Source organism: Ciconia boyciana, chromosome 1 (assembly GCF_034638445.1).
Source record: "Ciconia boyciana chromosome 1, ASM3463844v1, whole genome shotgun sequence".
Lineage (NCBI taxonomy): Eukaryota > Metazoa > Chordata > Aves > Ciconiiformes > Ciconiidae > Ciconia > Ciconia boyciana.
The window spans coordinates 122,851,545-122,865,369 of NC_132934.1; the positions used below are offsets into that span (position 1 = coordinate 122,851,545).

At 42.5% G+C, this 13,825-nt stretch overlaps 1 protein-coding gene across 7 annotated transcripts in view; it reads left to right on the forward strand.

Annotated features, from left to right (window-relative positions):
- The window catches only part of AGPAT3 (1-acylglycerol-3-phosphate O-acyltransferase 3), a 108,019-nt gene that overhangs the window by 30,139 nt on the left and 64,055 nt on the right, over positions 1 to 13,825 (forward strand). For 2 of the 7 annotated variants that reach the window (XM_072847542.1, XM_072847523.1), the window contains exons 2-3: positions 4,262 to 4,333; positions 6,583 to 6,694. The exons of 3 other annotated variants lie outside the window; for them this stretch is intronic. The gene's annotated coding sequence lies outside the window, so the exon portion shown is untranslated. The remainder of the gene's footprint in view (positions 1 to 4,261; positions 4,334 to 6,582; positions 6,695 to 13,825) is intronic. 2 more of the 7 variants (XM_072847514.1, XM_072847506.1) reach the window with 1 other exon arrangement.

A 13,825-nucleotide genomic window follows, 5' to 3' on the forward strand; every position in this document is an offset into this window, starting at 1 on the left:
CTGCTGCCACCTCAAGGGAAGAGGTTGGCGAGGGAAGGCGGTGGTGCCTAGAGTTTTTAGGATGAGGATAGTCAAGGAATATGACAAACCATACAGGCGTCCCATATCCCAAATGTGCCTTTGGGGGATTAGGCCAGGATTATTTTTATTAACATTAACTAGAAGGGCAGAGACCTCCTCTAGAGTTGTGATGACAGAAGAAGTCTTGTCAGTCATCACTAAATGGAGCCTGTTGTTATGCTGTGTCTTCTTGGCCCAATGTAAATACTTGGGTAGAAGCTCTGTGAATTGGGGGGATGTCGGCTGTCAGCCCCAGTGACAGCTTTCCCCTCACTCTTGCACTTCTGCTGTACCTGCTGGTGTCTGTGATTATGAGGTGGGGACTCTGGATGGAGATGAAGGACTTTGCCGGAGCTGCCACTTCACCAGGCTCTCTGCCCATCTGTCATTGAGCTGAACCAAAACCCTTTGTTGGGCCTGCTCTGAGTCCCTGCGCCAGCCCAGGGTCTCCCTCCTCTCTTCTCTTCTCCTCCCCTCTTAAGTACCCCCTCAGGACTAGAGATGCCACAGTGGCTTGGCCTGCTGCTGCATGCGTTGCCCCTCTGCCTGCAGAAACTTCAGGATAAGATGCCTGGGGTTGGTGAATAGGGGCTGCCTCTGCCTCTGAGACCTCCTCTACATCAGAGGACCTTATGGAGGAGAGAAAAACAAACTGTTTGGTCCTTGCTGTATGGATATGATGCAGGGCTCTGACTAGTTTTCCCAGGCTTGTGAAGACAGATTTCTGCAGCATAGTGGGAGCAGCAGAAGGAGATGGAAGGCAGTATAAACTCATAGACCCGTTTTTGCTCCTCTTGTAAGGGACAGGTGAAGTTGAGCTCTGAATAGGATATTCTACCATGCATGGTAATTACCTCTTTGCTATGGCCAGTGCCGTAGTGCAGGAATCTGTCCTGCCACCTGCTCAAATTTGCAGCATGGGAAGGCAGAGAAGCACAGGGGGAGCAGGAGAAAGGGGAGAGGCAGAGAGCAAAAAGGGAAGAGAAGGAAAGGGGCTCTTCCAGAAATATTGATCCCTTGGGTTTTGGGTTTTTGGTTGTGGGGTTTTTTTGTTTTGTTTTGTTGGGGTTTTGTGGGTGTTTTTGTTTTTGGATTTTTTTGCTGGCCTGTGCTGGAGGGAGAGCTAGGTGGGAATATCTGGTGGACTTTGAGGGCATCCCATCAGTAACTGTTGTGAATCTGCTCTATGCCAAACAACAGCCCACCTGGATCAAGGGGTGACCTAGGCCTGTGTGCTTCTGGGGTTGTGCTGCTATGCTGGGGAAGGAGGGGGCCATAGTCAGGGCCTTTGTGGCCCGTGGTAGAATATGCTGTATGCAGGTGTGGTTGGTCAGCAGGACTGAGTGAGGCTCTTGTACAGGGCAAGGAGCGGAGAGGTGCTTCCTAGTTTAGCTGCTTGCCACGTTGTGAGCAACAGCGATCTTCTGCCCTTGTGGAATTGCTTTTAAAGGCATGACAGTCTTCCCAGTCAGACTGCTGATGTTTGGCTCTCTGCAGACCCAAGATCAGCACGCTGTAATTCATCTTGAAGACTCATGTGCACACATCCTTCTTCCCTAGCAACACGTATAGAAAAGCAATGTACTTACCTGGGTCAGAATCAGAGGTGTTAATGCAGGAGGTTGCTGGTGTTGGCCACTGGGGAGAATGGATAAAGTGAAGTGTCCATTCCCTGAACATCGATGTTCCCTCATAGGAGTTACCTGTAGGGCCTGGGAATGGGAAGCATTGAGACTGTGCTGTGCTACAGTATCTCCTGTGTGATGACCCTGGCCCCAGCACATGCACATACTGTGGTAGGGGGTAGGGTTGATGATGTGCCCAAAGATCTGTTTGAAGATGTCTGTAGCAAGGGTATGCCTGCCATGTTGCCCACGTGTTCTGTGGCCTTTAAGAAGGCAACCTTCATCCCCTTGATCTTTGTGACACCCATCACCAGTCCTCTTGCACTTGCAAGTCAGCTGTCTTGCTCCTTGGTTGGTTAGCCTCCTCTTGCCACTAGAGAAACCTTGACCCCCTTTCAGCATTGCTTGATGAGTGGTGGTGTTTCCACGCAACTCCAGGTGCCACCGTGCTGGGTCTGTGAGCCTGAAGGAGGTTGATTTTTTTGCCATAGGAAAGGACATTTGGAAGCAGTACGATACAAAATAAAGCTGAAAGAAGTGGTGGCATTCAGCAATGGTGAGGAAGGCAACAGAAGGCAGGGCAGGTATTGATGAAAGAGAAATGGCACTGAGGCAAGAGAGGCCTCAGTGGAAGGCAAAGTGGATCACAAAGAATTGAGAGCTGGTGGTTAACATCAAATACAAAAGTACGTTATTTACAAAAGTGCAAAGGGCGCTATGTAACCCTTTGTTTAGCGTGAGGTATTCCAGGTATTGCATAAATTTGTGATGGTTGAAGAGTCTCCTACTGCTTGGGATATGCTGGGGAGCTTTGCGGAGGTGCAGGCTGCCCATTGCTTTGGATGCTTGCATCACCAGTGGGGTTTAGAGTGACAGTCTAGGTGGATCTTCTGATTTGGCTTCATCCAAAGGGAATCTGGCTTGTGCACACCAAAATCATTCTGTGATCCAAGTTGCAGAAGCAATAGGGCATTCCCTTCAAAAGCAAACTGGTGCTATGGATTAATGTGCTATTTTAGATCGATGGAGTCTGTGGCTTCCCTGGTGCCTTTGATGTTGGCTATGGCTAGGGCTCAGTGGTGTTCTTGCTGGACTTCCCTTGTTGCTTTTTCCAGCTTCTCATAGTAGGGGCATGTGCTGGAGGTCTTGCTGGAGTCTTAATTACTTTGAAAAGCTATTTTTGTAGCTCATGTGCAGCATGAGCTGTCCTGAGAGTGACCCCCCAAGTTGTTTGTTTGCATGTGTCCTTGTGAGTCTTGTGTTCATGGCCCATGTTAAGGAACCAGCTCTTATCTGCAGGGTGTCTGTGCGGGTCTGCTCAGAGGAGCACATCAGACAGCTCTAGTGCTGAGAAGGGTATGTGAGCGACTCTAATTACAGATGGGTTATAGCTAGCTGCATATTGGCCTTTCAGCGCACAGGTTATATGTGGTCAATTTGACACCCGAGTACTAACAAAAGCCACAAAACAGCTTAATTTGGGCATTAAATAATATAGCAGAAGGGAAGACTGCCAGAGGCAAAACCCAGTTCATTCACAGTGCATGTTTCTGGACAAACTTTTCTTGACATGCTTATTCTGGAATTTAATGCATTTTGGAAAAGGGATTATCCAGTTCACAAAAAGTAGACAAATTGTCTAAAAAAAAAAAAAAAAAAAAAATTGTCAAGTGAGCTTAGTGGCTTTTAATCCAGGAAATAAGAATAAGTTGGATATTATGTCCCTTCTCCCACAAATGTACTTCTCTTAAGCAAACCCTAATTTTGTTTCTGTTAAGAGTATGTGGTTTTTGTTTTATTTTTAATAACCAGAGAGGGTATACAGCATTTGGTTTCTGTCTTTCAAAGGTTTTTGGATGTTTCTGTTGCCTTGCTTTGGGGTACTTTACAATGATAAACTATTTTTTTTTATAGTAGGGGAGTAGCTGGCAACAGTGAGAGAATTTCCATTTTTTGTGAATTTTATTTGGCTAAGAGGAGAGGATTCTTGAATTCAAGCTAGCTATTTCCTTATCTTTAGTTTTCTACAGAAGACTAAACTGAAACCACAGCTGGATAGGAAACATTTTAATCAGAAGGGAAAAAAAATAGTTCAAAACTGGGTGAGAGAGTTAGGTGGGTTTGCTCCATTAAAAGCCTTCAGAGCAGCTTGTTTTTAAAATTGTGTAAAATTAACCCGAAGTCTTGCTGCCTTCCATAGTGCAATAGTGATGCAGTGCAAGGTCTCCAAAGACACATGTACAAGGGTCAGTCTGAGATTGTGGTAATTGAGGCATGTATATCTTTAACTGGGAAAGGCCTATAATTTTTTGAAAATACATACTTTTACCTTGTGGCAAGTTGCAGACTCAGGTGATTTGCACTGTACGAAAGTAGTAATAACCTGCTGCTGACCAAACTTACTCATTTGTTATTAGTGTGTGTGTCGAGATGTTTCTGGTATAATTTTGTACTCTGGAGTCCCTCAGCTGTCTGTTGTTTACCCTGGGATCAGAGAGCTGTCAATGTGTAGGTAATGCCAGTTGGAAAAATACTTGGAGGGTATGGCTGAGTGATGAGACATGTCTGTCTTCTAGGTAGGAAATATCTGGAAGGAAGACAGAGTCCTTCAAGGTCAGAGGAGAGAGGAGTTTCGAGTTTATATAGAGGTAAGTATTTTACCAGTATCTTCCCATCTCCTCCCCTGCCCTTTTGCTATTTTCATGAGTACGTTAAGAGATCTAGTATAACTCAAAAAATCTAAAATAACTGTGGGCAGGTAACAGGTATCTTTCTTGAGCAGGAAATTCAAATGCTGTTAGCTTCAAAATACAAGTTATCTTCCAGTTTTTGTGGATGTAAGACCCTGTCTTAAATTCCTTTATTTCCTCTTTTAATGAAAGTTTACTACAACTAGGAGAAGCTTCCTTGACATAGTTTTGCTTTTCCTGTCTATCTGAAGTATCCCTTCCCACACAAATAACCCACACCTTTGATAATCTGTATTCTGCCCTTGAAAAGAATAATTTGCACAAGATCAGAGGCACGAGGCTACTGGCGTAGTATAAACACGTTGGAGGTAACAGGGCAGGGGTCTTCACGGCAAGAAGGTGACAGCTATAAGGAAACACAACAAGGAAGAAATAAGTAGTCTTTTATTGCCTGAATGTTTATATGATCTGAGCTGCCGCTGTTGCTGCTGACCTGAGGTTTTGTTGAAGTATGGTGTGTCCTGGAGTTGGGGGTGGTGGGTTTGTTTTAACAGCTAACCCACAAGCAGTCTTGAGTTTTTTGGGGGGTTCCATAATTAGAAATACTTCAAGGCGGCAGTTTTTAAGCATGAGGCTGAAGTGTTGCATCTAAGCAGAATGACAAAAAGATTATGCTGAGGAGTTTGCTTTCTGGGTTGGTTGGTTGGTTTGTTTGTTTTTAAGCACCTCTTTGAAACCGAGGAAACATTATTCTGTGTACACTCCTAACCCTTAGACTTGTATGGTTGAATGGGTGGTGTGATGTACTTGTTGCACTGCTCATGTAGCTAAGATTCATAAAGCAGACTTTCCAGTAGAATATATTTTCTGGTAATGCTTCATCAGAGATCATGCTTTTTTTAGATAACTTTATTTTAGAACTCAGGTGCTAAAAATATCCATTTGCATTGACGTCTGGGTTTTTTTTTTTTTCCCTTTAAAAGAGACCTTTTGGATATTTAGCAAGACACTTCATATCTGCTCAGAATCATTTTGGCTGCAGTGATTTCGAGGGAGAGACAAGTCAGCTGATCTTAGGAAATAGCTTATCTTAGTTTGATTTAAGAGTGCAATGTGGGAATAGAGCAGATGCCAAGGAAGAGACTTGATGTGGGTAATGGCATGAGAAGTTGGTTTAATTACTGCAGCTGTAGAAGCTGGGCATTTGCAATCTCAGATATTAGAAGACTGCTCAGCTCTTGCATTTATGGAAAAAAAGAAAAAGATACTAAATAGCTCAATCAAACCTTAAGATATATATAATGTATCTTGCTGAAAAGATGGTCCCTTGATAGGAAAGCTGCTTGTACTGAATGGCTTCGGTTACAGTCCAGGATATAGTAATTCTGGCATCCTTTTAAGTGTGAGATGAGGGAATGAATAATCTTCGAAAAGATCTCTAATCTTAGAAGCTGCGATTTTCGTAGTGGGAGAATGATTTACGTGAAATGGATTTTGAAGTAACTCTCAATTTGCAGATGATCTGCTGCGGACACGATTCCTTGTGCATAGTTTGCTGATTACATTCTGAATAGTCCTTTGAGATCTGTGTTGCGAAAATGAACTAGTGAATCAGTTGACATGTTTAAAACAGTTTAAGATTTGACTATTACTTCAGTGCCCTGTCATGCAGGACTTCAATATTTAATAATTTGGTGCCACACTCCTTTATTTACAAACTATGCACACATTTTGGTACCTAGAAACATTGAGATCAGTCCGAGCAAGTGTGTGCTACCCACAGTCTGGTGCTGTCGGAAGTGGGTTGTGTGATGCATGGGGAGGAAGGGGTCAGGACTTTTTGGCATCTCACAGGTTGTACAGCATTGGGCAGCCGCTGGCTTACAGCAGGTGGAGCAGACCATTCCTGCAGCCCACCGGGCGTTTCAGAGTCATGACTGCCTGCCCTCTCCCAGCCGTAGCCTCCTGTTCTCCACCGATGAGCTGGGAGCACATCACGCCACCTTCCCCATGGCGTTGCTGTGGCTGCTCCTCCCTTTGAACTTAATAACAGGTCAGATGTAAATCACAGTTTAGACACAAAAATAGCTGGCACCTGCTTCAGTCACGCTGACCCGGGGTGAGCTGGGGCCCTGCTGCTGCCCATGCCAGCCCCGGGGCTGGCGTGAGCGAGAGCGGTCTGGTGAGGTTTTCTCTGCCTGTTACAGGTGGAGCAGCCCCAGCTGCGGGGAGGAGTGTGGACAACCCCTTGGCAGGGTTGTTGGCTGGACTCCTGCAAGATTAATAAAACACCCATGCTGTGTCACCCTTTGATCGCAGGTATATTCCGTCTCCTCAGCCGCGTGCTCTTCTATTTGACTTGGGTTTTTTCCTCTGCTTTTAACCTCTAATGTATCTCTGTAATTCACTCTCTTGCTGTGTTTGATCAAGACCAAGCTAGGACAATGTAAAGATAGTGCATCCTCTTAGGAATTACATTGTTATTTTAGGTTACAATTAGCTCAAGCTTCATCAGGCTTCTGAGAATCTATTACTTATGTATATTTCTGATTAATTAAAAATCCTATTAAGGTGGTATTAAAAAACTTTCCTTGTGTAAACAAGGGAAAAAAGACATTAGTTTAAAGGTCCAGTGCACAGGTTCTCCGGAGAAGATAAGCTAGGCATTCTCTGCCTCGGCAGTCAGCTCTGAAGGCTTTTTTTTTTTTAATTTTCTTGTTGGCCACTGTTGCTTGGAAAGGAGTATGTGGAACATCTATAATTTTTTTTCAGATCCTGAAGAGCTGATGCATCCAAAATTATCACCTTGTTCACTGCAAAATGGCTTCACCCATAACAAAGAAGAATTATTTTTTTTCTCAGGATACAGGTGTACTTAGCTGTTCTTTACTTGTTTATGCTACTGAATGAGATAGGATAGCAAGTGCGGCTAGTTTCACTGTTGCCTGTTCAGATCTTAGCTGCAGCCATACAGAATTTTAAAGCTCTCTTTAACAAGCTTTTACTTTCTGAATGCAGAATGCTAAGGGTTTTGATCAGGGAGTAAACTTTTAATTAGTTCAAGTGCTTTATAATAGACTTTATTTCTAAAATGCTATTCACGTTGATTAAAGTTCTTAACTACATTGCCATTCTAGATCCTTTTAATTTCACTTGTATTTGAATTATGAATAGTGAATAAACAGAATTATGTGCAGTTAGTTTAGTCTAACCAGGGGGAGTAAAATAACTACTGAGGAGGAGGATCCCTCAGCTACAAACAGCTGCCACGCAGGTTTGTTCCCAGTGCTAGGATGTGGCCGTCTCCTGGGGTTTGCTGGTGCTAGCACTGATAGCAGTAGGCGCTTTGCAAACAACTTGGAAGCTTGAAGGATCTCCAGCATTAAGGCGGAGGTAGACAACAGCGAGGCAGATGAAGGACAGTGCTGGAAAATATTTTTAGCCAAGCCTGCTTGACTCATGACCCTGGTGGCGTCTCTTGCTAAAATGGACTTAATGTGGACAGGGAAGGGGTGTGTATGGGTGAGCTCAAGGAGATGACGTGAGTCTGGCATGCTGGGCACACACAGGTTGCTGGGAGTTTTAATCCTGATGTGACTAACCCTTCATATACACATTTTTGTTTTGGAACCTTACAAATTCGAGGCCCATAAAGGAAAGGTATTTCTGCCAAAGACTTGCTGCAATTCTCAAATCCCACGACATAACTCCTTCCTATTAACTTTATCTGTGAATTCGTAAGAAAATGATTGATTTGGAGTACCTGGAAAGTCTGCTTGTGGAAGATCAGAGCATGAAAGTTAATGGCTTGTGGAAGATCAGAGCATGAAAGTTAATGATCAATTGCTTCTCGTTAGTGGGTAAAGAATTGTGTTTTGGGATTTTTTTTATTTTTCTGACTGAAGGCCATTTAAAGACCTGCAGCTCTAAAAGTTACCTATAAATCTATTGCACACCAAAAAAACCATCAGAGCAATGGGAGAGAAGCTGCGCGATGGAGGCTTCCCCCTGAATGCAGTGCAGGGACCCTCAGCCCCAGGGTTTGGGGCAGGGCACAAAATGGAGGCGGTGGAGGAGCACTGTAGTGAAAGGAATGTGCCGCTGTAAAGGTCAGCCAGAAGAAATCAGCCCAGGGTGTGTTAAACTGTTTTGGGGTTTTTTTAAGACTTGAAAAGTAAAAGGAGGGAAATTAGGAAATTAAGCTTATTGCTTGCCCTGCAGATCATTCCTGTGTATGTTTTCCACACTCACTCCACAGCAGGTCTCTCTCTCTAACATTTAGGCGCTGAATACAGCACCTAACTATCCTTGTTTCTGTGAAGGAAATTCTTTATGTAGCTCTGTTAGGCAGAATTACCATAAACATTTTCTATAATGGGCATATTCTAAGCAAAAGACTATTCCAGTGTTTAAAAGAAAAAAAAAAAAAACCCACACTGGAATTACTCTGAACATAAGTCTGTCATGTTATACATTGTGGTAGGAAAAACTTAAGTTTACAGTTAAATAGCTGTTTACAAAAATAATTTAGATCCTGTTTCAGAGCCTACTTCTTCCCAGAAGCCAGTTTGGGAAATTCTTTTATAAAGCACGGATGAGCTTGCATCAACATTCAAGATTTATTCACAATTTAAATTTCATTAATAAACCCAACTGAAACCCGAGCATTCCCAAAGACAAGGAAATGCAGAAACCTTGCCTGAGCCTACTCAAATTCTCCTCTTACACTTATTCTTTTATGCTGTTTTTTTATCTAGGCCTTTAGTCAGGGTTAAGTCATGGAAAACCTCAGGGGTAACTAGTCTCTAAGAAATTGCAGATAAATTATTAGATTTCTTGGGAGTAAACCCGTCTGGACTGTAACTGGGGTAACATTTCCCAGGACAGGGCACACTTAACTTGGTTCAAAGATGTTCTGCTCTAGTTGTTTAGGGCAGCTGTGGTTTTTCCAGCTTATGTAATTTCATATGGCGATGGTTTCCTTCCCTATATGTCACATTTGAAGCTAGGAGTGAGATGAAAGCTTTCCAACTAAGCACTATAGTACTATACAGACATCTGAGTTAACTTGCTGAGGACTTACCCTGTTTCTGGTCTCAAGTATCAGAAGTCTTATAACATGTTTAACCAAGAATAATTCAGCCTCTTCAAATTGGGCCAGGATTGTCTACCAGGTCTTGCTGCAATGATCTCTGACATTGCTTGCTCTTCCAGATGTTACCAGCCATTGGCACTGCAGAGAGGACCATGTGCAGGTGCTTTAGCCCCAGCAGTTCACAGCTGGAAAATCCTGGTGGAGTTTGCTGCCTTTAACAAAATAATAATAAAAGAGAGTCATGGCAAGAACCCACCTTCATCAGGGGTTTAAACTAACAAGTTGTGAATTGGAGCAACTAAGGTGCAGGCTATGAAGGTGTTCCAGCTATGAAGCAGTAATCCCTAGCAGAAGGCTGGGATGGACAAGAGGGCGTGGTAATGTTTTGGGCTGCCACAGCTGAACCTGCTGGAGGATGTTTATCCATCAGAGCCCTGGCTCCGTAGAAGGCTATGGACAGAATTAGATGTAACTGGTCTGCTGGTGCTCAAGTTCTCTCTTGATGAGAGAACAGAGAACTTCGCAGAGTTATGAGGCCACAGATACATTCATCCACTTAATTCTTGCTTATCTGTTTACCATCTTACAAAGAGAGGCTTAAACTGAAGGGTTTGGTTGCAAGTTGCAATGGACAATTAAATGCTTTGTTCGCTGCAGAAGTCTAATTTCCATCTTGAAAAGGGAGAGAGTCTGTTGGTGGTCCATCCAGGTCAGTAGTCTGGCTTATAATGGATGCCTTACAAAAGGATTTACAGTCATCACAATGACTGCTATTTGCTCTGTCATATCCTCCTCATTTACATTTCATTAATAATTCTGGTCCCTCTCTTTTGAGTCTGCTTATGCCACCTATAACAGCCATGGCAAGAAGGTTCACAGTTCAGTTATGTGTTATGGGGGAGGGGGGGGACAGGACACATGACACTTCTGATTTGTTTGTTGTAAACCCCTCATAATTTATTGACATTCTCCTAGTTTTTCCTACTATAAGTGAAGACCTCTCTTTCTGAAAGCACTTTCAGAGTCAATAATTTCCAATTATCATTAGGGAAGCATTTAGTTTTTAGGGGCTCTCTTTCTAAGAGATGATGGGCACAGTAGTAGGATGGTGGCAGGAATTAATTTCCTGAAGCCATTCTGTTAATATCAGTATGATTCTATAAGACATTGAGAGGTTTGCCATGAAACCAGTTTTACCATCTAGGGAGAAAGTTAACTTGTGATTAAAAACACATTATCAAGCCTTTTTGTTTTCACTTTTTTTTTTAAACTGCCATTCCTCTGTCAACATCAGGATATTATATGGAAGATGGTCTTCAGGGAATGGACTGAGCTAGGGGTCAAGCAGATAATCAGGAGATGCAAAGATATTGATACTTCCTATGGTGAGGAAGGAAACTGACCAGAAAATGGATTCAGTAGTTTTAATAAATTAATTTTTTTTAAAAAAAAAGACACAAAGGAATGAAATGTTCCACTTGGGAGATGATGCTGAAGACAGAGTTGTATATGTCCACTTTTGAGTCCTATATGTCCTAAATGTTGGAGCACTGAGAATATTTTCAAAGCTGTGGTATCAAAATAGCTAATGGAAACATGGTTTTGGAGGTTATCATATTGAATTCAATCCAAGGTACTATGCAAGAGGAAAGTTGTGTAAGTGTATGGGCATGCATTTATATTTAAATGGAGGACTTTTTTTTGAAATGGAAAAATATGTATATACTTAAATATGACTTTTATCCTCAATGTACTGCGTAAATCTGTTCAATCTTAGAAGACATCAGAAAAGCAATTTGATACAACTTGCAATTTCCAGTTCATGTTTTTTTTATACTTTTTTTTAAAGTGGGGAAGATGAGGATCCTAAATGGGAAGAGCTTCTCACTCTTACGTTGGGGCTCAAGTACGTCTTATGCAGGCACCAGTACAATAAACAGTGTCAGACCAAAACTTGCTTTCAAATCCTGTTCTCTTGCATAACGCTGTTGTGCTTCAGTATCGAACCAGAAATTACTCTCCTACCAGTTTCAGTGTTTCATTCTGAGAACTTTGACCTCAGTTTTGTCAGTTTTAGTAAAATGTCTGCATGAGAGATGCTATACACAGGCAGTGAAAAGGCAAAGATCCCTTTGATATGCCATGAAGGCAGTGTTCAAGAATTGCTTCAAGACCAGAGAACGTGCTTGTTCCAAGAAGCAGCTTGGCTTGAATGATGCGATTTGTTGAACTGTGGCATGCTCCGTTGCATCTGTTCCACAGATCTCTTTCTTGTGGGATATTGGGAAGTAGGATTAGATACTGTTCATGGCTTGCTGAGCTGCTTTAATGCACGCTTTTTATTGCCATAGTTGCATTGTGAGGATTTTAATGTAAACAAAATGGCTAACATTATTATTTTAAGTTAGGCGATATTTGTTTTCCTTTTAGATATGCAGAAAGATTACAGTAACTATTTACAGTTTTCCTTATAAATCAGCTTCCCCCCCACCCTGTAACTTGTACACCATGTACCGCCTTCCTTCACCAGCACTGAGAACTGAACCAGCTGCTTTTGGTGATAGTTTCATAGACCCTGCAATGAATGTTTAGATGGGACAGCTACAAAAATGGCTGGAGCTATAGAAAGCAGGTAGTATGTCGTTCTCATGACAAGGGCCTCCTTAAGCATGTATGTTTATCATCACCAAAAGCTTCTCCCAGAGCTTTACTGTTCTGATAGGCTCCAGCCTAAACTTACTCCTGGCCAGTTGATACTTGTTTGTTCTGGTATCAGCAGCCTTTTTTTTGGCTCAAATGTTTTATTTCCCTTCCTAGTGGTTATCTTTACTGTCTTAGAGGGAGCAATTGCATCCCCTGTAAATACCCCTGCATCCCTCTGCTGTGGATGCTGGTCTCCGTGCATGCTGTCAGTGCTGGAAATCCTCCTTCACTTTTCTGTGTTTCTAGTGCCTCCTTTTTGAACATGGGCGGCCTCTCTTGTGCAGTATTCCAGATGGGATCTTAGCAGTCCCTCCTATGTACTTCCCTGTACTTCCTGTCTCTGTTGGAAACGCTTCTCTGGATACATCCTAGGATTGCATGTGTGTGTTTTCACAGCTGCATCTGGGTGGTGACTCACAGCCATTTTGTGCTAGGATGGGCTAGGACATCCAGGCCCTTCTACTCCAGGCAGTGATCATCTTTCAGTGTCTAGCTGGGGCTTTTTTATTTTATAGATGTGATTTGTGCATTGTATATTAGTGACTTTCATCCCACTCTTATGGCTCCAGTCTTTAAAGTCGTGGTGCCTGTTGTAGAACAACTCAATACACCTTCATATTCAAATTGCTTTCCAACTTTGTCATCAGCTGCCATAATTACTTTTTTGTAAGCCATTAATCAGTTAAAAATGAAGCAGAAGACCGATTGTTGGGCTTTGTTTGGTGTTTCCATTAGTAACTTCCAAGGTGTCTGCAGCTTTTTCTTCCCATGCTGTCTGTCACCATCTCTTTTGGGCAGGATCTTTACTGGTGTCACAGTTCCTCTACCGGTCTCCAACTCTGCATATGTAATGCAATACCACATGATAAAGTGTTAAATAATGTTTGTTGAAAATCCAGAAAGCTGAGACTTACTTATATTTATTTTGAGTTACTCCCCTTCAGCAAACCTGTTGTGTCCTGATCTCTTTGCAGCTGTATGACTTTCTTCTTTGTTGTCAATCTTTGCTGAAATGAGTTCTGTAGCCTTTCTTCTATGCAGCAAGTCAAACTGGATCATAAAAGTACTGGCATTAAAGTCTTGAATTGAATCTACATCTTCTGCATTTATAGAGGTAGTTCTTTATTGGTTTGAATATGGTTGAATTTAATTGAGTGTTGAGGAGTTGTGTGTGTTGTTTTTGTCGGACAATTTTGAAGACAAAGAGTTGCAAAAAGTGGTGTATGTTTTTAAAATGCTTGCCTGGTCATCTGTTTTTCTTCTGTCTAATGGCAGCAGTGGAAGATGATACCCTTTGTTCCCAAAAACAGCAAATGTGTTTTGACATAAAACTGGCCTTGGGCAATGTGCCAGCCCAGATGGACTGGCAGCTAGTGATGCCATTAACCGTATACAGACCTAAAGCTGAGCTGGATGGGTAGTAGCTAGCTGAATGGCTAACTGGCATTTCCTAGTATGGGTTGGTTTCAACAGTATGCTTACACAAATTTGTCTGAAGTAGGTTGGAATTGAGCAGTTTTCAAATGGTATGATATCCAGGGTATGAACCCACATGCCTGGTCTTTATTTATGTTCCTCTGATAACACTGTCACAGAAGTCTTTGTTAAGCATCCGAGTGATTGAGTACTGGTTACATCCTGTAGCAGATACC